Source organism: Gorilla gorilla, chromosome 6 (assembly GCF_029281585.2).
Source record: "Gorilla gorilla gorilla isolate KB3781 chromosome 6, NHGRI_mGorGor1-v2.1_pri, whole genome shotgun sequence".
Lineage (NCBI taxonomy): Eukaryota > Metazoa > Chordata > Mammalia > Primates > Hominidae > Gorilla > Gorilla gorilla.
Window position 1 is genome coordinate 111,319,295 of NC_073230.2, and position 26,748 is coordinate 111,346,042.

A 26,748-nucleotide genomic window follows, 5' to 3' on the forward strand; every position below is an offset into this window, starting at 1 on the left:
GCCGCCTCAGCCCATTCTCTTCAGAATGACTTGCTACCGGCCCTGGCTTCACAGCTACTTTTATTATACTTCCCCCTCACTTTAACTCTAGATGAACATTTAATGCTCCAACCTTTCTAGCCAACTGCGCTCTACAGAAACCAGGCAGCTTCTCTGACACGAAGACTTAGAGTCCTTGCTCCAAAGAGGGCCCTGTACAATTTTCCTGGTGCTTATTGACAAATAAGAGGAACCAGATAGTGTCAATTTTGCGCATTCTTCTTCTTATTCCTAAAATTGCCTATAGTGGCCAGTGTTTTAAAGTCTCCAAAGTATGTCTCAGATGCTCATCTAAACACTGGATGGCAAAGAGGTCACCGCCCGTGTCAGGCTTATTGGCAAACAAATGGTGCTTGCACAGCATCCAGTTCAAGGTGCCAGCTCCGAAAAGGCACGCTGAGCGCACATGGGCCCTACTGTGGGTGGGTAAAGAGTGCTTCAAAGTGCTGCCACTTGACAAACCTAGAAGCTGCGTGCATGTCAGAAGATTCATACTTATGGCTTAAGGAGAGTGAGCTGGGGACTTCAGGAATCCTTTGAACAGTGGCCTAGAGATACTTGCTGTATGTGTCTTGGGCCTACTCCATAAACTTTTAAATTTTTTTCATTCTCTAGCATATACCCCACGTCCTCCCTACTGACCACAAAATAGGCACTGCCTGAAAAATAGATGTTTCGAGTGGAGGACACATTTTGACAGTCCCCATGTTTGTCAGCTTTCCGCTAATAACTGCATGCCCTCTTTTCCACCTTTCTTCCTTATTGACTAGCATCGTCTCAGTTTCCAGGTTGTTTCCACCCATTAATGACTTGAGCTTCCTGAAAATTTCCAGGTTGGTTTGAATAGCAAAATCCATACCACAAAGATTTATCAAGTACTCTAGTCTGTACTCATTGTGTAGAGGTCCTTCATGCAGTTGAGGTCAGCCTGAACCACTCCACAGGAATGCAAAAACCACACCCTCAGCCCCTCAAGGCTTCTGTCAGGCAGAAGCAACACAGTAGGGCATCTTCTTGCACCTCCAGGGCCAGACTTTCACTCCAGCACTTTCTCTCCGTGCAGAGTAAAGCACGGGTACCGTAATGGGTGCCAGATGTCACCTGGAATCAGAGCACTAAATGATCCAGACTTTCCTTAATTCTAAATGTGCTGTTCTTTATTTTAATATACCTTTGCACTTCTGATACATGCAAACTGACAACCTTCAAGGCCATGAAGGAGGAACATCTGTTGGTGCTTGAAGCCTAGAAGACTGCCCTTGACAACAACAACAAAAGTCCCTGATTGTTGTTTGAAATGCTGAGGAAGTTGCTGTGGAGGAGACTTTTTTTCTTTTTTCTTTTTTTTTTTTTTTTTGAGACGAAGTCTCACTCTGTCGTCCAGGCTGGAGTGCAGTGGCGCGATCTTGGCTCACTGCAACCTCTGCCTCTCTGGTTCGTGCGCCACGCTTGGCTAATTTTTGTGTTTTTAGTAGAGACGGGGTTTCACTATGTTGACCATGCTGGTCTCGAACTTCTGACCTCAGGTGATCCACTTGCCTCAGCCTCCCCAAATGTTGGAATTACAGGTGTGAGCCACCATGCTCGGCCAGGATAGATTTTATTTTCTAAGCTCCGGAGCATTTGATATGCCTTTGGAGAAGTTCACACCAATTCCAAACAAGTTAAAAATGTTATACAAAGTTAGTGCATGTAATAAGTTCTAAATAAATTTAAATGTTATATAAGGTTCAATATATGTAATATTGTATTGAACAATACAATTAGAAGTAGATGATTTTTATTTATAGGAAATCATTTTACTGCATTGATTATTGTAGATTTATCTAGGAGAATGTTGGTAAAGGTCACATTAATAACTGAAATCTAAAAAGACTCCAAAGCCTAAATTAAGATAATGACTTAAGTTTTCTTATTGCAACTTTTTGATCAAACTGGTTGCAATGCTTCTCTTCCTGTTCTTCCTGCCCTCTGGTGGAGGTGCTAACCAGCAGGCCAGGAGACAAGCAAGAGCCATAAAAGAGAATAGTGAAAAAGATCAAGGTAAGCCTAAATGGCAAGCCACTCCTGAATAATTGAAGAGCCACTGTTTACCTAGAACAAACCTCTGTCCCTTGTTTTTTCCAACGTTAAATAGGGACAACAATATTTACCATAATTCCCAATATTTACTATTATTCCCAAGCTAGTACCTTTCCATAGGTACTGCTTTCTACCTTTGGTCTTGCGGACCTGGCTAATTCCCACACAAAGGAAACCATTCTCCTACTGTGGCCTCTTCTATGCCTGGAAAAGAATGCAGGTTGGTACAGTATAAAAAGCAGTGGACTCCATCGTGTTGGGTGTTTAGGTCGCCATTCCATCACTTGACTCTTCAGAGTCCTTTCGATCCTATTCCTCAGATCAACAATGTACTTTTATTTTGTGACAAATCCTTCCTAAGCTGGAACTTGGCATAGGAAGCTTTGTTTCATTGAAGGAGATAATGAATTTGAAAGAATACTACAATTTTATTGGGTTTGTATATGATTTAATGCATTAATGACATTTGTTTTATTTATGTTGTTAATTGCTAAATAATAGCAATCTTAAATATTTCTGAAATGCCTTTTATCTTGATCCTGAAAGATAGTTGCTATAGCATTAAAATACACTTACTTAAGAAAAAAAAAAAAGCAGTGCACTAGGAAGTGAGGGTTCTGTTTCCAGCTCTGGCTCTTGCTAGTGGCTTGGATGCCCTTGGGTAAGTCTCTTAACCTCCCTGAGACTGGGTTTCTTCATCTGTAAGTTAAGAATTATGATATTAATGGGTCTATTGTGAGGTTCAAATGAAGTAATGGTAAAGTGCTTTGTAAACAATAAAGCACCCTACAGAACTAGGGTAATATTAATGCAGTGTTGACAACTCTTCTCTGAATCAACATTTAACTTGACTTGGTTGTCTGTGTACTTTAAAATGAGAAATAATGGTTTATCCTTTTAATCTTTAGCAAATAAACGAAGCCTTTGGTCTCAGATCCATAGAAAAAGCAAATTCTATGTCCCGATGTGATCCAAGTCTGTATGTGGACTCTCTAGATTCTGCTTCTTTTTTGTTTTAATTATAGCATTGAAAGAGTGGAAGGTTTAAAATTACACCTTTCAGAACTACTCATTATTTAGTGACTCTACATTTCAAATATATTGCTCATGTCTTTAAAATACATGATCAGGTTCTTTTATTGTTACCTTGGCCTAACTATACGTTTATTGACATAGTGATGATAATGGTTTTTAGTTTTTGTTTTTAACATTTCCTTGAAGCTGTGATAACTTAGAAGATTTAAATATTTAGACATATTAAATGTTTAAGTTGCTTACACATTTTATTCTGTGTGGCTGAGGATGATTGCGAAATACATAGAATTATGTAACTAGAAGAGTTGAGAGTTCTGCACTTCTTTCTCTGCTACACACACAATCTCTCATCCCTCTTCCCATCCCACTTTCTTAGGATATACTAGAAGAAAAACAAAAAAGGTGCTTATCTGAAAAAGATAAAACTGTCAAAGGTACCTGGTCCAAGTCACCATTATTCTTGGCTAGGTATTTACAATAGCCTCCTATCTGGTTTTCCCACTTCAATCTGTTCTTAAAATAGCAACCAGTGGGCACGGTGGCTCACACCTGAAATCCCAGCACTTTGGGAGGCTGAGGTGGGAGGATCGCTTGAGTCCAGGAGTTTGAGACCAGTCTGGGGAACACAGCAAGACTATGTCTCTACAAGAGAAAAAAAAATTAGCTGACTGTGATGGTATGTGCCTGTAATACCAGCTACTTGGGAGGCTGAGGTGGGAGGATTGCTTGAGCCTGGGAGGTTGAGGCTGCAGTGAGCCAAGATTACCCTACTGCACTCAGCCTGGGCAACAGAGTAAGACCCTGTCTCAAAAAAATACATCTATATCTATATAAATACAGGTATAGATATATCATTCATAGATAGATAGTTACGTAGATAGATAGATGAATAGATTCAGCCAGAATGATAAAATCCATGTCAGATAATGTCACTTATCTGCTCAAAAACCTCCAAAGGCCTTTACTCCTCTGTCTTCTTTTCCTCCCCACTCCTGACTCCCTCAGCACAGCCATACTGGCGTCGTTGACCGCACCAGGGCCATGTCAGCCTCAGAGCCTTGCTGTGAAATGCTCTTTCCTCAGATACTTGAATAAGTGGCTTCTTCACCTCCTTCAGGTCTAATTATCTCCCCAGTGGTCTCCTCTGTCCCATCTTTTAAAACGGCAGCTCTCATCCCACCTTTTATCCCTTCCTCTAAAGTGCTTATCACCATCTGATACACAATATGTTTACTTATTTCTTTTGTTTATTGTCTGTCTGCCTTTCTAGAATGTAAGGCCATGAGGGCAAGGGTCTTGTCTGTTTTGTTAACTGCTGTACCCTCAACACCCCGAAGAGTTCCTGGCTTGTAGCAAGTGCTCCATAAATGTTAGCTGAATGAATGAATGAAACAAAGATAAGTCGTGGTCTTATTTGATTTGCAACACTATAAAAATTGTGAAATTTTCATCAAAACAAAAAAAAGCTATGAACTTTTTGATATCTTCCAATAATGAGACCTATTATAACATCCAAGGCATTAGTGTCCTTCTCTCTCCTATCCTCCCCCTCCCAAACATTTTGACCGTTCTCTGTTTCTAGAATTGAGATCTATTTTAATCCATTACTGTTCTTTTAAGTATAATTGTATAAACCACTCACAATTTGTCGCGAAAGGAGGAAAGAATTGAATAATAATGAAATACTTGTCGTTCATTTTTCTTTGACACTTTAGTCTCTTGATGATGTTAGTTTTGGCCATTCATTTTCTGACTTCTCTTTCTCCCCCACCTCCAAAATATACATATTACCAAAGGATCTTGCTTGGATTTCTTATCTTGCTTTGCATGTTCTCCGTTAGAAGTTGTATCAACTGTTATGGCTTCCGTTGTCTCCTTGTCTTAGATTATGCTCATATTTATAAGCCTAATTTTGACATTTCTTATTGGCCCTAATTTTATGTTTCCCCTGCTGGGCCATCTTTCAAGTTCTCAAACCTTTTATGTCTAAACCAACCGGGCCCAGTGGTTCACGCCTATAATCCCAGCGCTTTGGGAGAATCATTTGAGCTCAGGAGTTCGAGACCAGCCTGGGCAATAAAGGGAGACCCCGTCTCCACAAAAAATTGAAAAATTAGCTGGGCGTGGTGGTGTGTGCCTGTGGTCTCAGCTACTTGGGAGGCTGAGGTGGGAGGGTCACTTGAGCCCAGGAGGTTGAGGCTGCAGTGAGCTGTGATCATGCCACGACACTCCAGACTGGGAGATAGACTGAGACCTTGTCTCAAAAACAACAACAAAAAACTGGCTCCTGTTCCAGTAATTCGTTTCTGTTAATGACCCTGCTTACTTCTAAATTTGGAAATGTTTTTAAGGCTTGTAATCTCTTATGAGTTTCTTCATATTGTCAAGCCTTGTTGCTTATACTTCTCGAATATCAGCTGATTCATTTCCTTCTTTGCTTTCATTAGATTTGGGACGGGGCCTGAGATTCTGTATTTCTAATATGTTTCTGTGTCAAGCTAATGTTTCTGGTCCATTGACTACACTTGGAGTCGCAAGGTCCTGCTCTAAGATAATGATGTCCATCTGAACCTAGTCTTCCACTTTCTATTCCATAGCTATATCTAAGAAAGACTCAATTCTTTCAAAAATAGAGATCTGATATTGCTCAGTCTTGTTTTTTTCTATGTCACAAAAGATTTGGAAAGTTATAGACAGAAGATGAAACACTCAAATCAGCCATAATGGTCAATTCAGAATCAATCATTAACAGTTTGATGTGTATCTTTTTACTCCTTTCTTTATTTGAGTGAAAATACACATTCATGTTGTATCTGTATTTTTAAAACCAAAAAGGAACCTTTATCTTCTTTAAATTACCTAATGTATAAATTTGCTTTCTAAGTTTGTTGACTCCCCCATCTTATAAAGTAAAATCTACCTTTTCTTTCTTTCTTTTTTTAAAGAGAGGGTCTCACTCTGTTTCCCAGGCTGGTGTGCAATGGTGCAATCATGGTTCACTGCAGCCTCAACCTCCCAGGCTCAAGCAATTCCCCGCCTCAGCCTCCTGAGTAGCTTGAGACTACATGTGTATATCAGCACGCCCAGCTAATATTTATTTATTTATTTATTTTTTGAGACCAAGTCTCACACTGTCATCCACACTGGAGTGAAGTGGCCCGTGATCTTGGCTCACTGCAACCTCCGCCTCCTGGGTTCAAGCGATTCTCCTGCCTCAGCCTCCTGAGTAGCTGGGATTACAGGCACGCCCCACCACACCCTGCTAATTTTTGTATTTTTAGTAGAGACGAGGTTTCACCATGTTGGCCAGGATGGTCTCAATCTCTTGACCTCATGATCTGCCCACTTTGGCCTCCCAAAGTGCTGGGATTACAGGCATGAGCCACCGCGCCCAGCCAATTTTTGTATTTTGTAAAATATACAATTTTTGTATATTTTAGAGTTTCGCCATGTTGCCCAGGCTGTCTTGAACTCCTGAGCTCAAGCCTGCCTCAGCCTCCCAATGTGCTAGGATTTCAGGCATGAAGCACTATGTCCGGCCAAAATTTGCCTTTTCTATAGACTAAAAACACCCAATGCTGTCTTTTTCTCAACCTCTTTAGCTGCTTTTGGGGACTTGGTGCAGCCAAGCAGATGAATCCTCTGTTGACTTTGGTTCAGGGGCTGGTGACTCAAAGCAGCAGGGATGATGCAGAATCCGCTCTGGCCAGGGCCACAGCAGCAATAGCAGCTGCATCCGGTTTCCAGTGGCAGCAGACACAGCTGTTCTGAGGCAATATGCAGTGTGCAGCTCCCAAAGACTTGGCAGTGCAAGCCATGGGGTCAGTGCTTGGCAGCTGGAGTGGTGACTTCATGGACCAGCTCTGCAGAAGGCTTTGGGTATGGTTCTTGCCTGGATAGTTCTCTTCCCACCTTTGCTTCTTAAATTAGCTTCAAAGTTGACTTCATACACAGGTAACAAATACTAATGATATTAACAATAACTGACTCTTAGGTAGTGCTTACTATGTGCCGGGCAAATTTCTAAGGACTTTATGTGTATTAACTCATTTAATCTTTTACAAAACTCTAATGAGTTACGGACTGGTGTTATCCCCATTTTGTAGTTAAAACAGTTACAGGGAGATTAGGTTACTTGTCCAAGGTCCAATGACTATAAATGGTAGCTCTGAAACTCAAACCTAGTCAGTCTGATCTAGTTCTTAAGAGCCTTGACTGATACGCGTACTGTTTTGCAACCTAATTTTTTCATGTAACAAAATTTCATGAGCATTTCCATGTCATTAAATATTTATTTAAGCATTTAAAGTAGCTGTGTAATGTTCAATTAGAAGGATGATTCATGTTTTATTTACACAACTCTATACTGTAGAACATCAAGGAAATCCTGGTGGCTAAACTTTTTTTTTTTTTTTTTTTTTTGAGATAGAGTCTTGCTCTGTCACTCAGGCTGGAGTGCAATGGTGTGATTTCAGCTCACTGCAACCTCTGCTTCCCAGATTCAAGCAAGTCTTCTGCCACAGCCTCCCGAGTAGCTGAGACTACAGGTGCATGCCACCACACCCGGCTAACTTTTGTACTTTTAGTAGTGATAGGGTTTTGCCATTTTGGGCAGGCTGGTCTTGAACTCCTGGCCTCAAGCGATCCACCCACCTCGGCCTCCAAGTTGTTTTGTTTGTTTGTTTTTAATATCCATGACTTTTTCCTTGGGATAAAGTCTTCAAAGTGGAATGCTAGGTCACGGTGTATTCAAATCGCCTTCCTGAAAGTTTATTCCAATTTACACACCCAGCCACGGAGGGAAACATCCTGTTTTCTTGAGTCCTTATTGACATTGAATGTTAACATTAAATTGTTTTCCTTTGTGGCACTGAAAATGATACATAGTTTTCTTTAAACTTGAAATTATTTAAACATTTAAACATACATTTATTGGTTATTTGTTCAAAGTTATTTTATGAATTGCCTTTTCCATCACCTACAGAATAAAGCTGAAACTACTTCAGTTCAAAGCTCTTCCAACTCTGACTCAAACTACTTTTCTAACTAATTCTCCTACAGTTTCTAAACATTCATTTGGGACACTCAAGGGGATTATTTTGTTTTCGATTGGACCATATGAATATATATTTTTCTAGGCCAAAAAATTGTTGACTATTGATGGTTTGATATGGTGAAAACTTAAAAATCTCCAAAACCTTTGCTGTGACACTACAATACTTTCCACAAATGCCTGTTGCCCGTCTCTGCTTGGTGAACTCCTGCTAGTTCTTTGCGAGGTGGAGTTCATGAATCAGGTCGTCTCCCTCCAATTCCCTTGCCACCCCTCTCCAGGTTCTCCTCTCACCCCCAGCTTAGGCAACTGTAGATCATTTCTTTTCACAATTTCAACTCTCATTCTTTCCTCTCATAGCTGTAGAATGATCTCAGGGTATTGCAGCTGAATAACAAGTTTTCATTTGCCTAGCAGAGGGTGAGCCCTCTGTTGCTCTTCTCTGGCAGAAGCTGTCTTATTTATTTTGGCAGCCTCAGAGACAAGCAAAGTTCCCGGCTTATAGTGGGTGCACAAAAATATCTGTTGAATTGAAGAACTAGTAACTTTAGGGCCCAGGAAGTGCCTTATTAGTGCAATACTACTTGCAATTTTCTTCCATGTTAAATAGGAAGAGCATGTGTAACACCTTCTAATATCTTCTAATTTGGTTGCTTGGTATTTTGTTTGGAATTGGTCCTCCTTATTTTGAATCCTCCATCTTTCTAATTCATCTTTTCCTGTATTTTCAGATGTTGTAATTATATTGCAGTTCAACAAAATTATTTTATTCCATGGTACAATTCCCAAGAGCAAAACAGCACAATTCTCTAACTGGCTAAATAACAAATCAGCATACTTTCCAAGGACTATATTCTGTGTTTTTTCCTTTTAATCAAATCCATCTTTTCTGTCTGTTGGACTTTCAGGAGCTTTTAGTGACTTCTGGGAAATACCAGTGCTATAGACAGTGTAGCTTCAGGAAACATTAAAAGTAAAAATATTTTAAAAAATTCATTCAAAACATTTAAAAGGAATCTTACTGAGACAGTCTTCTGTTTATATAAGGGATACACTGCACAATTAACTTAAGGTATACTTACAGGAAGAAAATCATGAAATTATAGAACTTTAAAGGTAGAAGAGACCCCCAAGGCGTTTCAGTATGTACTCTTTGGTGAAAAAATACCAAATAGGAGTTGGGGAGAGAATAGTTTGAGCTTAACTTTGGCTCCATATTCCCTCTCCAGTTAGAGTGATGTTCCAACTCTTGCTCATCTTTTCTTACCTGCATATCCTGCCCTAGTCATTCCTGGAATGAGTTCAGGTAGAAGCAGCTGCAATGCCAGGCCTCTTTTGTGTTTATATTCAGGGGAGACTGGGCGTTGCTTTATGTATTCTTCATCCCCTCTTTTCCCCTAGACATTTTGCCAGCTCTGGCCTTTTCTTTCCTGCTTGCCCATTAGGCAAGAATGTGCTCAGTATTTTGCCTTTTCTAAGTGGGCTTCTCTAACTAGGAAACTAGTTCAATGAACAGGTCCAAAGAGCCAGAAGAACTGCGTAAGATTTTGTAAAATGTGAATGGGGTATTATAATTTAAAAGACAGATTATAACAAGCGTTGATGAGAATGTGGAGAAACTGGAACCCTCATACACTGCTGGTGGGGTGAAAAATAGTGCAGCCACTTTGGAAAACAGTCTGGCAGTTCTTCAAATAGTTAAGCATAGAGTTGCCATATGATCAAGCAATTCTACTCTTAGATATACTCAAGAGAAATTAAAACGTATGTCCAGGCCGGGCATGGTGGCTTATGCCTGTAATCCCAGCACTTTGGGAGGCTGTGGCGGGCAGATCATGAGGTCAAGAGATCGAGACCATCCTGGCTAACATGGTGAAGCCCTATCTCTACTAAAAATACAAAAAAATTTAGCTAGGCATGGTGGCATACACCTGTAGTCCCAGCTACTTGGGAAGCTGAGTCAGGAGAATCACTTGAACCCAGGAGGCAGAGGTTGCAGTGAGCCGAGATTGCACTACTGCACTCCAGCCTGGCGACAGAGCGAGACTCCGTCTCAAAACAAAACCAAAACCAAACAAACAAAAAATACGTCCATAGAAGAGTTTATACATGAATGCTCATAGTAGTGATATTCATAATAATCAAAGAGTAGAAGCAACCTAAATTTCCATCAACTGATGGATGGATGTTGTATGTCTATAAAATAGAATACTATTCATGAATTAAAAGAAATGAAATACTGATACATGCTGCAATATGGATGAACCTTGAAAACAAGTTAAGTAAAAGAAGCGAGTCACAAAGGACCATATGTTGTGTGATTCTGTTTATATGAAATGCCCAGATAGGTAACTCTATAAAGACAGAAAATAGATTAGCAGTTGCCTGCAATGATGGTGGGAGGAGTGGAGCTTCTTTTTCGGGTAATGAAAATGTTCTAAAATTGATTGTGGTGGTAGATGTGTAAATCTGTGAATATACTAAAAGCCATCAGATTGTACACTTGAAGTGGGTGCATTGTACAGTCTGTGAATTATATCACAATAAAGCTGTAAAAAAATTAAAAGAATGGGGTTTTTTTTTTATATGTAATTTTGTCTCCTGGTACTTTTCTGGCTAGCTGGAGATTCCCATGCCAAATTTCAGACTTACTTTGTTCTTTGATTCTACTTGAAGTCCAGCCAATAGGTCATTAGCTATTAGCAGGGTGGGAATTTGACTCACAATGCAACTTAGACATGAAGATAAAATATAAGTTCTTTATTTAGTTTATAACCAATCTGGCTTTCCCCCTGAGTCCTTAACTGTGGATAGTGGGAAAAATAAATGACATATGTAATTCCCAATGTCTGGGAAAACCACTATGATGGAAGGAATGGCTGGGACTAATTTATCTGCAGCTAACACACACTATTCTTGCTGCAGCTATATTCACTCAAATGACTAACGCACAGGACAGTCAGCGTGGGGCTTCATATGCATGGTTCTGAATTCTTGTCTTTTTTTTTTTTTTTTGAAACAGAGTCTCCCACTGTCACCTGGGCTGGAGTGCAGTGGCGCGATCTCGGCTCACTGCAACCTAGGCCTGTTCAAGCAATTCTCTTGCCTCAGCATCCTGAGCAGCTGGGATTACAGGTGCCCGCCACCACATCCAGCTAATTTTTTGTATTTTTAGTAGAGACAGGGTTTCACCATTTTGGCCAGGCTGGCCTCGAACTCCTGACCTTGTGATTCACCAGTCTCGGCCTCCCAAAGTGCTGGGATTACAGGCTTGAGCCACCGCACCCAGCCCTTCTTGTCTTGATTCTATGCTTTCTTTTGGCCTTCGTTATCCATGTGATACAAGGCTTGCTTTGAACTCCTGGATGTGTGTGCTCCATAACTCATGAAAGCTCTTTTGACTTCTAACTACTGGCTCTGTCTTGACCACTGGTTTCCAGGCAATGTCAGTGTCAATGCTGCAGTCCTGTAGCTGGTCACAAAGGTTCATTGTTTTGGTCTGTATCATGGCATCTGATCCCATGTCTATGATCAGTAGCTAGCTAGGGTGATAAAATAATTGTTTTGTGGGTTCCTGAAGCATTAGATCTCAGCAGAATACATAAGCTTATTTCCTTCTTCTGGAACAATATTTAAAAGCACTGTAAAATGTTTGAAATAAAATTTGCCCTGTTTTTATAATTTTTTATTGATGATGCTATGAGTATTTATTTTACTTTTTAAGCTGCATTTGTTTGTATGTTTGTTCTTTTGGAAAGAGGACTCTCTGGCTATTGGTGCTTTGAATGGAGGGAGGTACAAAATCATATTATATTGTTGGCTAAGGGATGAGATAAATTGAGATGTGTATTTGTTTCTCAAATTGTTTTATTCTTGGTCTAACTAAATCAGTGATGTGACAGTTCAGAAAGGAATTCGGAGCACTTACTGGTGACTTATATTCTGAAGGACTGTGACTTCTACAGTGAAAAATATTTCAAAATTGGCATTCATTCAGGACTGAATCTTAGCTTTGATATAGTATCTGATATAGCCCCAATGTCTAGGAGGTAATTTTTATTACAAAAAATACTTTATTTTGGAAAAAATAGAAATTTTAAGAATATTTAACTTAATCTGAATGCATATTGAGTTTACAAAGGAACCAACTTGATTAAAAAATATTTGACTATTAAATGTGTAAGAATGTGAGCTTGTACCTATTATATGAGTTTTTATTCAATAAAAATCATCCGTGTCTATTGTATACATATGTATACAAATATAAAATTTCAGGGAAACACACACGCATACACAAATATATTTATTTATCTATTCTTAGGTATGTTGGCCCAGGATTCTACTGGATATAATTTTTGCATTATTACCTTAATCAAATCATACCTGTTAATTCATAAATGCTAACCTTAGAAGTGAAAGGTTGATAATGAAAATCTTTCAAAAGTGTACGATTTTGGCCAGGCACAGTGGCTCATGCCTGTAATCCTAGCACTTTAGGAGGCCGAGGTGGGTAGATCACAAGGTCAGGAGATCGAGACCATCCTGGCTAACATGGTTAAACCCCATCTCTACTAAAAATACAAAAAATTAACCAGGCGTGGTGGCCTGAAGTCCATGCGCCTGTAGTCCCAGCTACTTGGGAGGCTGAGGTGGGAGAATGGTGTGAACCCGGGAGGTGGAACTTGCAGTAAGCCAAAATTGTGCCACTGCACTCCAGCCTGGGTGACAGAGCGAGACTCCATTTCAAAAAAAAAAAAAAGTGTAGTATTTTGATTATTTATTGACTTATTCTGATATTTCAAAGTATTAACAGCTGTAAAAAAATGTGTAAGTTGTTTGTAACAACTCTTAAGGCAGTTGTAGAAGAAATGCTACTAAAACATGAGGTAAAATTACACAGATCACTAGACCCGAGAAAATGCAATGATATAGACAAACAATAGTCAAGAAAGAAAAGGAAGAATATTTGGAAATGAGAAGAAAAGTGAAACATCAAAGGACTAATCTAGCCGAAGCCCTGGAGAGATCACTGACCATCAGTCAATAAGAGTATGACATAGGAAGGCCGGGTGCGGCAGTCACACCTGTAATCCCAGTATCTTGGGAGGTCAAGGTGGGCAGATTACCTGAGGTCAGGAGTTCAAGACCAGCCTGGCCAACATGGTAAAACCCTGTCTCCACTAAAAATACAAAAATTAGCCGGGTGTGGTGGTGCATGCCTGTACTCCCAGCTACTCAGGAGGCTGAGGCAGGAGAATCGCTTCAACCGGGGAGGCAGAGGCTGCAGTGAGCTGAGCTGGTGCCACTGTACTCCAGCCTGCGTGACAGAGTGAGACTCCATCTCAAAAAAAAAAAAGTATAACATAGGAAAAGGATGTTATAATTGTAAGCACTGCAATGACTTCATGTATTAGTGTCACATCACTTATGCCTCTCATTCCATTTGATCTGACTGAGATATAGATTAGACTGTTGTATCAAATGGGGCCAACATACAATGACAAACAAGTAAAAGTCCAAGGTCTGTAAGGTGGCTTGGCAGTGTCTAGACCCAAGGCTGCTTCTAACTTGTGGTGTTACCATTTGGAAGGTGTTGTCTTCATCATCCACACTACTGAAGATGGCTCACTACCATGTCAACTGGGTTTGTCAGAGGCATTTGAACCGGAGCAACTCCATCTTGAGTAGGAACTGGGTAAAATAAGGCTGAAACCTACTGGGCTGCATTTCTAGATGGTCAGGCATTCTAAGTCATAGGATGAGATAGGAGGTTGGCACAAGATTCAGGTCATAAAGACCTTTCTGATAAAACAGGCTGCAGTAAAGAAGCCGGCTAAAACCCACCAAAACCAAGATGGCCATGACAGTGATCTCTGGTTGTCCTCACTGCTACACTCCCACCAGCACCATGACAGTTTACAAATGCCATGGCAACGTCAGGAAGTTACCCTATATGGTCTGAAAAGGGGAGGCATGAATAATCCACCCCTTGTTTAGCATATAATCAAGAAATAACCACAAAAATGGACAACCAGCAGCCCTGAGGAATAGCCATTCTTTTATTCCTTTACTTTCTGAATAAACTCGCTTTCCCTTTACTCTATGGACTTGCCCTGAATTATTTCTTGCGCAAGATCCAAGAACCCTCTCTTGGGGTCTGGATTCGGACCCTTTTCCTGTAACAGGTTCACATTGCAGTCTGTGAGAAAGAGAAGAGGGAATCAGAAGGCCTTATGAAACCTGACACAGGGAATGAAAGGGAAAGAAACTTGACTAGCTGTCCAATGTTTTAAGAGTCATTAGATTTTGGGATTGAAACAGTCTCCTAAGGAATGCTGTGTCTTTCTAGGAAAAAAATAATCAGTCTCTGAGATGCCCTCACCCATCCTGTTTCTGTCCCTAAGAAGATGCCCTGGTGTGAAGGGAAGAGGGTTGTGGTTTATGTCCCCACTGATGTGGGATGAGTTGGGGAGATTTGGCTGCTCACCAGGTTTGATGATGTCTTTCCTGAGCACTACATGAAAATCAAGGGGGGAAAAAAAAGAAAAAATCAAAGACAAGAGACTCAACTTTAACCTTGGCATTATTTGGATTTCTTCAACACAGTGGTTCTCAAAGCATAGTCCCTGGGTCAGCAGCATTAGCAACATCTGGGAACTTGTGAGATATGCAAGTCCTACTTCAGATTTAATGAATCAAGAATTCTGGAGGTGGGGTTCTGACAACTGTGTTTTAAAAGGCACTCTAGGTGATTTGAGGCCCATTAAAGTTTGAGAACCACAGATTTAATCCAATTCACCGAGAGGCGAAATCAGAATATATGTCTGACTAACTTTTCTTTTCTTTTGCTCTCTTGCTACTGCTCTTTCTTCTTTTCACAATTTCCTGGGACTTGAGAGAAGCAAACTTTTCTTTTGCTTCTCCTAACGTAGCATCCTACTTCCATAAAGTATGAACCTTTATATCAACACATGTAAAACAAGCCAACAAACAAAAAGGCAGTGAGAATGAGCCTTGTGGGTTTGGTCAGGGAGAGGGGAGGAAATAAGGTATTTGGAAGATAACCTAGATTGTTACATGATCCTATTTTGAATGCAAGAAGCTGAGTATTTCTTTTGTCTTTGTATTTCTTAAGATATGCTTATTTTCAGCCCTCTCCCCTGAAACAAATAGCATGAAATAACATGTCAAGGAACTTGTTCTCAGAGCAGTAAGAGAAGACCGTATTATTTTCAAAGTATTGGAGGCCGGGTGCGGTGGCTCATGCCTGTAATTCCAGCTCTTAGGGAGGCAGAAGTGGGAGGATAGCTTAAGCCCAGGAGTTCGAGACCTGCCTGGGCAATATAGGGTTACCCCGTTCTCCACAAAAAGGAAAAAAAGTATTGTTATTACCCAGTTACACACATACTCACTTTTGCCAGGAGCCTACCTTCAAATTTGATGAGAACGATGAAAAGGACTGGCTGCTGCTCTTATTTGCTCCACAGGAAGAAATGGTACTAGGCAACAAAAACAGAATAAAGTCAAGAATGCAGAATATCTATTTCTGGCTGTTTCTGTCCCAGCAACTTCAATGAAATGCAGAGTTTCCTCTGATTATAAAATAGAGATAATATTCTGAATGCAATGTCACATAAAAAGACATTTATTTTTACCCCTTCCTCTGTCTTGAATGGTAATTTATCTTCATTCTCAATGAATATTAGAATTTGTATTGCCCGAATAGAAAAGATTGCAGTTTTCACTCATTTAGTGGTAGTATATTTTCTTGGGAGAGAGTTGCCTAGTAAGCAAAAAATGTGTGGGATGTTAAACTTTTTTTTTTTTCTGAGATGGAGTCTCACTGTGTCACCCAGGCTGGAGTGCAGTGGTGCTATCTCAGCTCACTGCAAGCTCTGCCTCCTGGGTTCATGCCATTCTCCTGCCTCAGCCTCCCAAGTAGCTGGGACTACAGGCACCTGTCACCACGCCCAGCTAATTTTTTGTATTTTCAGTAGAGATGGGGTTTCACATATTCACCAGGATGGTCACGATCTCCTGACCTCATGATCCGCCAGCCTCGGCCTCCCAAAGTGTTGGGATTACAGGCGTGAGCCACTGCGCCTGGCCGGGATGTTAAGTTTTTATAATTACTTAAAAGAAATAACTTTAAGTATGCTACATTAACATGGTTGTAAATTGGAAGTTGTCATTTTTCTGAATGGGGAGCTTACAGAGAAAGAGACATGACTCTTGCTTCCATTTAATCCATTCTCCACGTCTGGCCTTTTGAAAGATGGTTTTAAGAGTGTAAATGGCATCACTCCCTCTTTTTGGGCTCCCCATCGCATTTATTAGAACCTACAGTTTCCTTAACACGTTCTCCAAAGCTCTGTAGAGTCTGCTCCTGCCTTTTCCCCCAACATCATCTTGGGCTTCTCCCCTTTGCTCAGATTGGCTTTCTTTCAACTCTTTTTTTTTTGAGATGAAGTTTCGCTCTTGTTGCCCAGGCTGGAGTGCAATGGCGCGATCTCCGCTCAGTGCACCTCCACCTCCTGGGTTCAAGAGATTCTCCTGCCTCAGCCTCCCGAGTAGCTGGGATCACAGGCATGCGCTACCACGCCCAGCTAATTTTTGTATTTTTAGTAGAGACAGGGTTTCTCCATGTTGGTCAGGCTGGTCTTGGACTCCCGACCTCAGGTGATCCGCCCGCCTTGGCCTCCTAAAGTGCTGGGATTACAGGCATGAGCCACCGTGCCGGGCCTTTCTTTCAACTCTTGAAGGAACGACATGCTTTCCCACTCCAAGGCTTTGGGAAACGTTCCTTTGTCAGGAAAGTCTTTTCCCTAACCCTTCCTGAGGTTAATTCTCACTTACTCTTAATTTCTCAGCTAAATGTCTCCTCAGAAAAGCCTGCTATGATTTTAGGAGTCTCTCTTATTGACCCTTTCCCTTCATTATCAGTTGTCATAATTTCTAATTATGTATTAATTTGGTGCTTATTTTATCTAGATTAGATAATAAATCCTATAACATTAGAGATCATGTCCTTTTTGTTTACTTCCCTATACCTAGTGCCTAGCATAGTGCTTGACACATAGTAAATGCTCAACAAACATTTAATGATTAGATTACCAAATATCATACAGCAAAATGGACACTGGTTTGAAATATAAATGATAATCTATCCTGTAATTTTAACATTACAATTTATCGAATTACAGTGTTCACAAATGAGTTGTATTCCAAAATTTGCAAACTGGTTATTTGACAGTCAGATTATATTTCTCCATAGAAAAAACTGTCATTGTTGGTTCAGGCCTGCACCTGCTAAATGTAACAATTTTTAGATCTTGTGCAAACTCACCTCCATCCAAATATTGACAACGTTAGACCTCAGTTTCCAGATCAGGATTCCTAGTTTTCAGCCTCCACATAATTTTTGAGGCTTTTGTTTTTGTGAGTTTAAGATAGAAATCTTAGATAATTTTGTGAGCTTAAGATAGAAATAGCGTTTTTGTGAGTTTAAGATAAAAAGGCGATTTTTAGTTTCTTCTCTTTCAATGTCTTTTTGGTTATCGGACTTTTTGTATGAGGAGAGAGAAATACTGCTGTAAAGTTGTGCTCAGCGTAAGGGGTAGCCTTCAGTAGCTGGGAAAAGGGACAGCTTTCACTTGCGGTATGGAAGGAGATCTTTCAGCACACACTGAGATCTCAGCACACAGCAGGAGCTCCCAGTGTACAAATGTGTTTGTGTTTATGTGTACTTCAGATTGGCTGGGGGGGTGGGAATGGGAAAGATTCTGCTTGGAGGAGGGGGAGTGACCCTGAAATTGCTCCCTTGTACGTTGGAGTGTTCTCTGCTGTTTAGTCACAGTGGCAGCTGCACAGCCCTAACTCCATTGGAATGCTGCCTCTCAAAGACCTCATCAACAGGCACAGAAGTGGACACTCACAAATGCAGGCATATTTTTAAAGAGCCCAGTGTTAGTTGGGCATCATAAGAACAATTATTCATTGCAGCTCTCTCTCCATGAGGTCACTTCAAATCAAATTAAATTTTGCTTTCAAGTCCCTTCCAGACCTAGAGAAGCCTATTAGGCTTGGAAAGGCTTACATGGCTAACAATTTCCTGATCAGAACAGGAATTTTCTCCTGCCTCAGCCTCCCTAGTAGCTGGGATTACAGGTGCGTGCCGCCACTCCTGGCAAATTTCTGTATTTTAGTACAGACAAGATTTCACCATGTGGCCAGGTTGGTCTTGAACTCCTGACCTCAAGCAATCTGCCCGCCTCAGCCTCCCAAAGTGCTGGGATTATAAGTGTGAGCCACCGTGCCTGGCCTTTAACTAGATTTTTGTATTGCTCTTTTTTCTCTTCAAGTAATATGATCTGTATAAATATTAAGCTTACCAGTCACAGAGCTGGTTTTTTTTTTTTTTTTTGAGATGGGGTTTCACTCTGTCTCCCAGGCCGGAGTGCAGTGGCACGATCACAGCTCACTGCAGCCTCAACCTTCTGGGCTCAAGTGATCCTTCCCAGCTCAGCCTCCTGAGTAGCTGGGACTGAAGGCATGTGCCATCACCTCTGGCTAATTTTTTATTTTTTGTAGAGTAGAGGTCTCACTATGTTGCCCAGGCTGGTCTCAAACTCCTGGGCTCAAGTAATCCTCCCACCTCGGCCTCCCAAAGTGCTAAGATTATAGGCATGAGCTACTGTGCCTGGCCAAGTTTTGATAAATGTATACACCTGTGTATCCTAATGCCCTCTCAAGACAGAATGTTACTGTCACCCCAGAAAGTTTCCCCTGACCCTTTGCAGTCAATCCTCTCTTACCCTCCCCTAGTCCCAGGCAAACAGTGTTCTCATTTTTTCCCATGATAGATTAGCTGTGCCTGTTCTAGAACTTCATATAAATTGAGTCATAAAGTATGTGCTTTTATGGGTAAGACTGTTCATTCAGCATAATGTTTTTGCAATTCATCCATGTTTTTGTGTGCATCAATAGTTCCTTTTTGTTGTTGAGTAATATTCTGTTACCTGACTATACCACAGTTGGTTTATCCATCTTCCTATTGGTGAACACCTGAATGGTTTCTGGATTTCAGCAATGATGAATAAAGCTTCTGAGAGCATTTCCATACAAGCATTTTTGAGGACATTATGTTTTTATTTCTTTTGAATATTTAGGAGTGAAATTGCCGGGTCATAGAATATGTGTGTGCTTCATATTATAAGAAGCTACCAGGCCTGTCTCCAAAATGAGTATGCCACTTTATACTTCTGCCAGCAATGTCTGAATGTTCTGGTTGCTTCACATTCTTGCCAACATTTGGGGCTGTCAGTCTTTTGAATTTTCACTGTTTTGGTGGCTGCATAATGGTGTCTCATTGTGGTATTAACTGGCATTTCCTGATGACTAGTGATGTTCAGCACTTTTCATATGCTTATCAACCATTCTTTGTGAAGTGTCTGTTCAAAATATTTGCCCACTTTTTAGTGGATGCTTTATGTTTTTGTTATTGAGTTATAGAAGTTATTTATATACCCTAGATACCAGTCTCTTGTCCGATATATGTTTGTGAATCAATTTCTTCTTTGATTTCATCCATCTTGGTCTTCATTCTGTAGTATAATCGAACCCATGTCTAGCACTGTCTATATAGCTTGTCTAAAGATCCTTATAAGTTTGTGAAATACATACTGGCGAGGTGGTATCTTTCTTTGATACATAGCAAGGCAATGGTGGAGTACCAGAAAACTATTGAGTGTCAGAGACTGTACTTTCTATTTGCCCTTATTAGTTGTTGTTTTCAGGATGGAAAGTAGTGCTCACTTTCTTAGTTTACTAACAGTTTCATCTAGGGGTCTGTTTATAAAGTAATCCAAAATGAAACAAGCCTAAGAGTAATTGTAAAACAGAAAACTAAAGTTTTTTTTTTTTTTTTTGAGACAGGGTCTTGCTGTCACCCAGGCTGAAGTGCAGTGGTGCGATCTCAGCCCACTGCAGCCTCAACCTCCTGGGGTCAAGCGATCCTCCCACTTCAGCCTTCTGAGTAGCTGGGATTACAGGTGCATGCCACCATGCTCTCCTAATTTGTGCTTTTTTTTTTTTCTGGTGGAGACAGAGTTTTGATATGTTGTACAGGCTGGTCTCAAACTCATGGGCTCAAGCGATCCACTTGCCTCGGCCTCCAAAAGTGCTGGGATTATAGGAATGAGCCATCGTGCCCACCCCAAAACACATTTTAATGCTACTTTATACATAGTTATCTAGGGAAAAAAGTAGCCAGTGTTACCTGTGCTTGATGGTAATAACAAAGTTGATGTTAATACTTTATATTTGCGAAGTCTTCATTTTTTCCCCCAAATACTTTCACATTTTAAAATCTTTATAATTAGGAAATAAACTTTAGTTATCTTCATCTTTAAGAGGGAATTAATACTGCATCTAGTGTAACTGTTGTGGCAAGTTATCATATTCGGGGTTTAGTTTTTAGTTTTAGTTTTAATTTTTGTTTTGAGACAGGGTCTCACTCTGTCACCCACAGATCACAGTTCACTGCAGCCTCGACCTCCCAGGGTCAGGTGATCCTTCCATCTCAGCCTGCCGGGTAGCTGGGGCTACAGGCACATGCCACAATGCCTGGCCAATTTTTTTATGTTTTTTGTAGAGATGGGGTCTCACTGTATTAACCAGGCTGGCCTCTTAACTCCTGGGCTCAAGCAATCTTCCCGCCTTGGTCTCCCAAAGTGCTAGGATTACACGTGTGAGCCACCTTGCACAGCCCAGGACTTAGTTCTTAAAACCAGGTGTAATTGAAAATCTAGGAAAGTTAAAGTACTTTCCCATCATTCATTGCTACATTGTTTGTAATACAAAAGATTAGTAACAATTCAAACATCCAGTATAGAGGACCAGTTCCAGTTCAAATAGAGTATGTTTCAGTCATACATTAGTATACTCCCCCTTCTTTGCTTCCTCCTACTGAATATGTCATTTACTTTTTTTTTTTTAACTCATGACTTTACAGCCATAGACTTTCACAGGTGAAAAGAACTTTTGGGTCATTTGGTTCTTTCCTCTCATTTGACAGAAGACACAAACTCAACGAGATTAAATAATACCCCAAATAATAGAACTCACAATTTTGAGTGTTAGAACTAGACATACTTCTGGTTTAATAAATGTTTGAGTTCGTGTTTTTTTCTCTGCTGTCAATCCCTGTGGATTTGTTCTTTAAGATGATGATTACATTCACCCTTCCTTTCTACTGAGTTTGCCAATGTGGTCTCTAATTATATCAGAACTGGATTGTTGCAACATCCTCTTAGCTAGTCATGTAGCCTAATCTTTTTTCTCTCTGGTCCGTCTCCTTTATTTTGTCTCACTGATTTTGCTGATACAGACCTTCCATAAATCATCCTTTTACTCCAGAAGCTTCATCCTTTTAATTCAGAAGTGGTCGTCATTGAATCAGATCCTGAATTATCAAGGATCTCCATGCTCTGATTCCATCCTGCCTCTTCATCCTTATTTCCCTTGTTCCCCAACTGCACCCACTCATCAGGATGGTCTCACTCTCCTCTAGCTGCATGTGAATTAGTGCTGTGGTTCTTACGTTGGTTCCTTATCCTGGTACCCACTCACTCTCCATCCTCTCCATTTAGTCACTTTCAACTCATTGTTCAAAATCCAGCTCAAGGCCAGCGGTGCCAGCTCGTGCCTGTAATCCCAGCACTTTGGGAGGCTGAGGTGGGCAGATCACTTGAGGTCTGGAGTTTGAGACCAGCCTGGGCAACATGGTGAAACCCAGTCTCTACTAAAAATACAAAACTTAGCTGAGCATGGTGGTGCACGCCTGTAGTCCCAGCTACTCAGGAGGCTGAGGCATGAGAATCGCTTGAACCCAGGAGGCAGAGGCTGCAGTGAGCTGAGCCAAGTTTGCACCACTGCACTCCAGCCTGGGTGACAGAGCAAGACCCTGTCTCAAAAAAAAAAAAAAAAAAAAAAAGAAATTCCGGCTCAAGCTCCACCTTCCCCCTGAAACATTTTGTGATTACAGTGATTTCTTAATCTCCAAATATACACTGTAACATCCCACTTAGCAATTGATACATGAACTAACCTCTATAAGAGATAAAACCCCAAAATCTCAGTGGCCTAACAGCGTAGAAGTTATACTTGCTGATCACAGGTGAGAGTGTATAATTCATGATGCTTTGGGGGCAGGGATGGGGAAAAGGAGCGCTGTGCTTTTTGCAGCCGTTTAGAGACTCAAGGTGATGGAGGCTTTGCCGTCTTCAACACAAAGCTCCCAGAGTTGCCCCAGGCATTGGTATTTGCTGAATGTTGGAAAGAAGGGACAGTCTATCTGCTTCTTTGCCACCTCAGTCCAGAAGTGGCGTGTCATAACACTTCCGCTGGTGAGAACTAGGCACAGGGCTCCACCTTGTGCTAGGAAATGTACCCCCTGGCTGGGTGTCTATATCCCTGGAACTACTCTTCTCTATGGAAGAGAAGCACAAATCTGGGGAGTAGCTAGCTATCTTTGTTACAATGTTGTCCTGTTCTGATTTCTAATTGCTTTGTGGGTGTTGTCTTGGCATCTCCAGCTGGATTTCACACTGTAACTAAAATTCCTCAAATATATACAGTAAGACAAGAGTCTGGCATTCAGTGTGTGCTCAGGAAATGTCTTTGTTAAATAATAGATTTATGTAGACTTTTTAAAAAAATTCTTAATTCCTAAATTAAACACAGAAAGGGAAACAAAGTTGACAAATCCCTAATGGTTCTGTCTTTTTTAAAAGAGTACTTTGCAATGCAATTTCTCACTTCACCTACAGAAAGTGAAATTTAGCTGCAGTATCTTCAATTTCAAAATAATAATATTATTTTCTGCTTCTATGGACTATTTTTAACCATTTCATCTTGTTTGTCTTTATATTCTTGTCTTATTATAGAAAAATTAACATATATATGAAAATGGACAGGGTATTATAATGAAACCTCATGTACATATTACCTAGCTTTAACAATAATTGACCCATGCCCAGTCTTTTAAAATCTATATACTCACTTCCCTCCCACACTAAATTTCTTGAAGCTAAACACAAATATATTATTTCATATGTAAATATGTCTGTAACACCAGACCTTTGGACAAGGTAAGGCCTTGTCCAAAAATACCCCACAATGCTATATCTCATTTTAAAATAACAATAATTCCTTAGTATCACTAAATAATCCAGTTAGTACTTAAATTTCCCATAGTTTTTTAAACAATTGGTTTGTTCAAATCAAGATCCAAACAAGGTCTACGTGTTTTTATCACACACACACACACACTCACACACTCTAAATAAATAAATAAAGAAGGCAGGAGGAAACTTTTGGAGGTGATGGATATATGTATGGCATAGGTTGTGGTGATGGTTTCACAGATGTGTACTTATCTCCAGGCTCATCAAGCTATATACGTTAATTATGTACAGCATTTCGTATGCCAATCATACCCACAATAAAGTGGTTTACAATACTCAGAAAACACCATTAAGAAACTTAAAAATGAAAAGATACAAACAAGGGATACACACAATACATTTTAGACATTCCTCTTAAATATTTTTAAAACAACAAGTCTTTTCTCTGCTCCTTTTTTCCCCCTTGGAATTTATTTGTTGAAGAAACAAGGACACTCGTCCTATAATGATTCTCATATTCTGGATTTGGCTGATTCTTTTCTTCTGGTTTGTGCAACAGTTTTGTGTACTTCTGTCCCCAGTATTTCCTGCAAACTAGAGATAGGTCTAGGATCTTGATCAGATTCAGGTTTTGGTTTTTCATCAAAGGGTGGGGTTGCGTATCTCCACCAGAAGGCATAATGTCTGGTTATCTCTCTTTTTGATGTTAACATTTATTAGTGGGTTTAAGAGTTTTTACCAGATGCATTCATTATAAAGTTTGCCTTTGGCTTTTCGCCTAGTTGCCTTGGCTGCCATTGATGATCATTGCCTAGTCTATTATTTCATTAGGCATGTCTTGTCTCTTTTTGCAATGAGATTTTCCAATGTTTTAAAAATATTTTATTTTTTCTTCTTACATTATTAAACATATTTAAAACATTTGAACTTCCCTCTAATTCTAATAATGCTAATTAACATGTTTGGCATTTAACAGTTTACAAAGCATTTTTTTTTTTTAAGGGACATGGTCTTGCTATGGTGCCTAGGCTGGATTGCAGTGGCCATTCACAGATTCGATCATAGCTCATGATGGCCTCAAACTCCTGGCCTCAAGTGATCCTCCTGCCTTAGCCTCCCAAGAAGCTGGGACTACAGGCACGTGCCACCATGTCCAGCTTACAAAGCATTTTCATATACACTATTTCACAAATATTATCTGATACTCACAGAACACCCTGCAGGTAAACCGACTCTATAACTTTGGGCAAGGGTCCTCACTTTAGAGATGAGGAAAATAATAATAACCACTCCTAAGATCGTTATGAAAATTAAACAAGTTGAATGTATGCAAACTGCTTAAAATAGTGCTTACTATATTACAGCAAGAGTGAAATAAAAATTTGCTACCACAATTATTAATATTGTTAATGCTGCTATCATCATTTCTTTCAGTTTTAACCATTATGTTGTTAGTTTATTTTAAAAAATGTTTCCTTGACCTTTTTCTAGTGTTTATGGATATTAATAAGAATAATTTAATTTCTATGTTCCCACATAATTTCAGTCTTGAAACCCTAGTCATAACCCTGATTAGCTTACAGTGTGATGTGAACTTAACTTTTATTGTCATTTGCTGTTAAATATTATTTATTCTGTTTTCTTTATTTATAGAAGACTAAGAATCACTTTCTACCAAAACAAAAACAAAAAAAGAATATATTTAACTTATGCTGTTCAGGCTATCTATCTATCTATCTATCTATCTATCTATACCATGTTCTCCTTTATGAGCAAAAAAGCAATATATTTTATATGATAAGCTTTTATAATATTCTGTAATAAAATTTAATGAATCATGGAGTACTGGAGCCTAAAGCACCTTGGAGAGCAGGCTCAGCACTTTATTTACAGGTAAAGAAACTGACAACTAACCAAGTTAAAGGAGCTGTCCAACTTGCACCTTCATATGACCGACCAATGGCTGAGCCAGGACTAATAACAGATCTTAAACCAGCCCTAGTCCCTAACATCCTTCTATTATACTGCATAATGCTAAACTATTTTAAATGTTCCATCACCAGTTCTCCCAATACCACCCTAAAAGCAACAACGTCACCATTTGGAGTTCAAAGTGAGAAACATGAACTACATGCTTGAAGACACACAAATATGGAAGCAGCAAAGTGGAACCCAGGAACCTAGGTCCGTTGAATGACACTGGACTGATGACAGGCAGTAAGTGTATGTAAGACTAAATGCATATGTGTGTATATATTAATACAGAGTCATAAAGAAAAATGACAACTATTTTCCACTGACACACTGTGCCTGGTGGTACTTATCTATTCACATAGTCATGTATGAAGAGGAGAATTACAAGGCAGATTTTATTTTTGTTTTTTTCGTTTTTTAATTTTTAATTGTGGTGGATTTTAAATACACAGAAAAGTAGATAGAATAGCATAATTAATTCCTATGTAGCCACCACTCAGCCCCAATATCCATCAACCTGAGGCCAATCCTCTCCTATCCATCCCCTCATCCACTCTGTCATTGGTATTATGTTGATGCAACTTACAGACATCATATCATTTCCTGTTTACATATTTGAAGCATATTGTCTGTCTCTCTCTTTTTTTTTTTTTTTTTTTTTGAGACAGAGTCTTGCTCTGTCGCCCAGGCTGGAGTGCAGTGGCATGATCTCGGCCGATCTCTGCTCACGGCAACCTCCGCCTCCCAGGTTCAAGCGATTCTCTTGCTTCAGCCTGCTGACTAGCTAGGATTACAGGCGCCCGCCACGGTGAAGGCTAATATTTGTAATTTTTTTTTTTTTTTTTTTTTGAGACAGAGTCTCGCTCTGTCGCCCAGGCTGCAGTGCAGTGGCGTGATCTTGGCTCACTGCAACCTCCGTCTCCTGGTTTGAAGTGATTCTCCTGCCTCAGCCTCCCGAGTAGCTGGGACTCCAGGCGCACGCCGCCAGGCCTGGCTAATTTTTTGTATTTTAGTAGAGATAGGGTTTCACCGTTGTTGCCCAGGCTGGTCTCAAACTCCTGTGCTCAGGCAATCCGCCCACCTTGGCCTCCCAAAGTGCTAGGATTACAGGCGTGAGCCACCGCACCCGGCCTAATATTTGTTTTTGTTGTTGTTGTTGTTTGTTTGTTTGTTTTGAGACAGAGTCTGGCTCTGTTGCCCGAGTGCAGTGGCGGGATCTCGGCTCACTGCAAGCTCCGCCTCCCGGGTTCCGCCATTCTCCTGCCTCAGCCTCCCGAGTAGCTGGGACTACAGGCGCCCGCCACCACACCCGGCTAATTTTGTATTTTTAGTAGAGACGGGGTTTCACCATGTTGGCCAGGCTGGTCTCGAACTCTGAGC

At 40.3% G+C, this 26,748-nt stretch overlaps 1 pseudogene; it reads right to left on the reverse strand.

Moving 5' to 3' along the window:
- Positions 1–280: 280 nt before the first annotated feature.
- On the reverse strand, positions 281–24,192 carry LOC101150468 (beta-1,3-galactosyl-O-glycosyl-glycoprotein beta-1,6-N-acetylglucosaminyltransferase-like; annotated as a pseudogene).
- Positions 24,193–26,748: the final 2,556 nt, after the last annotated feature.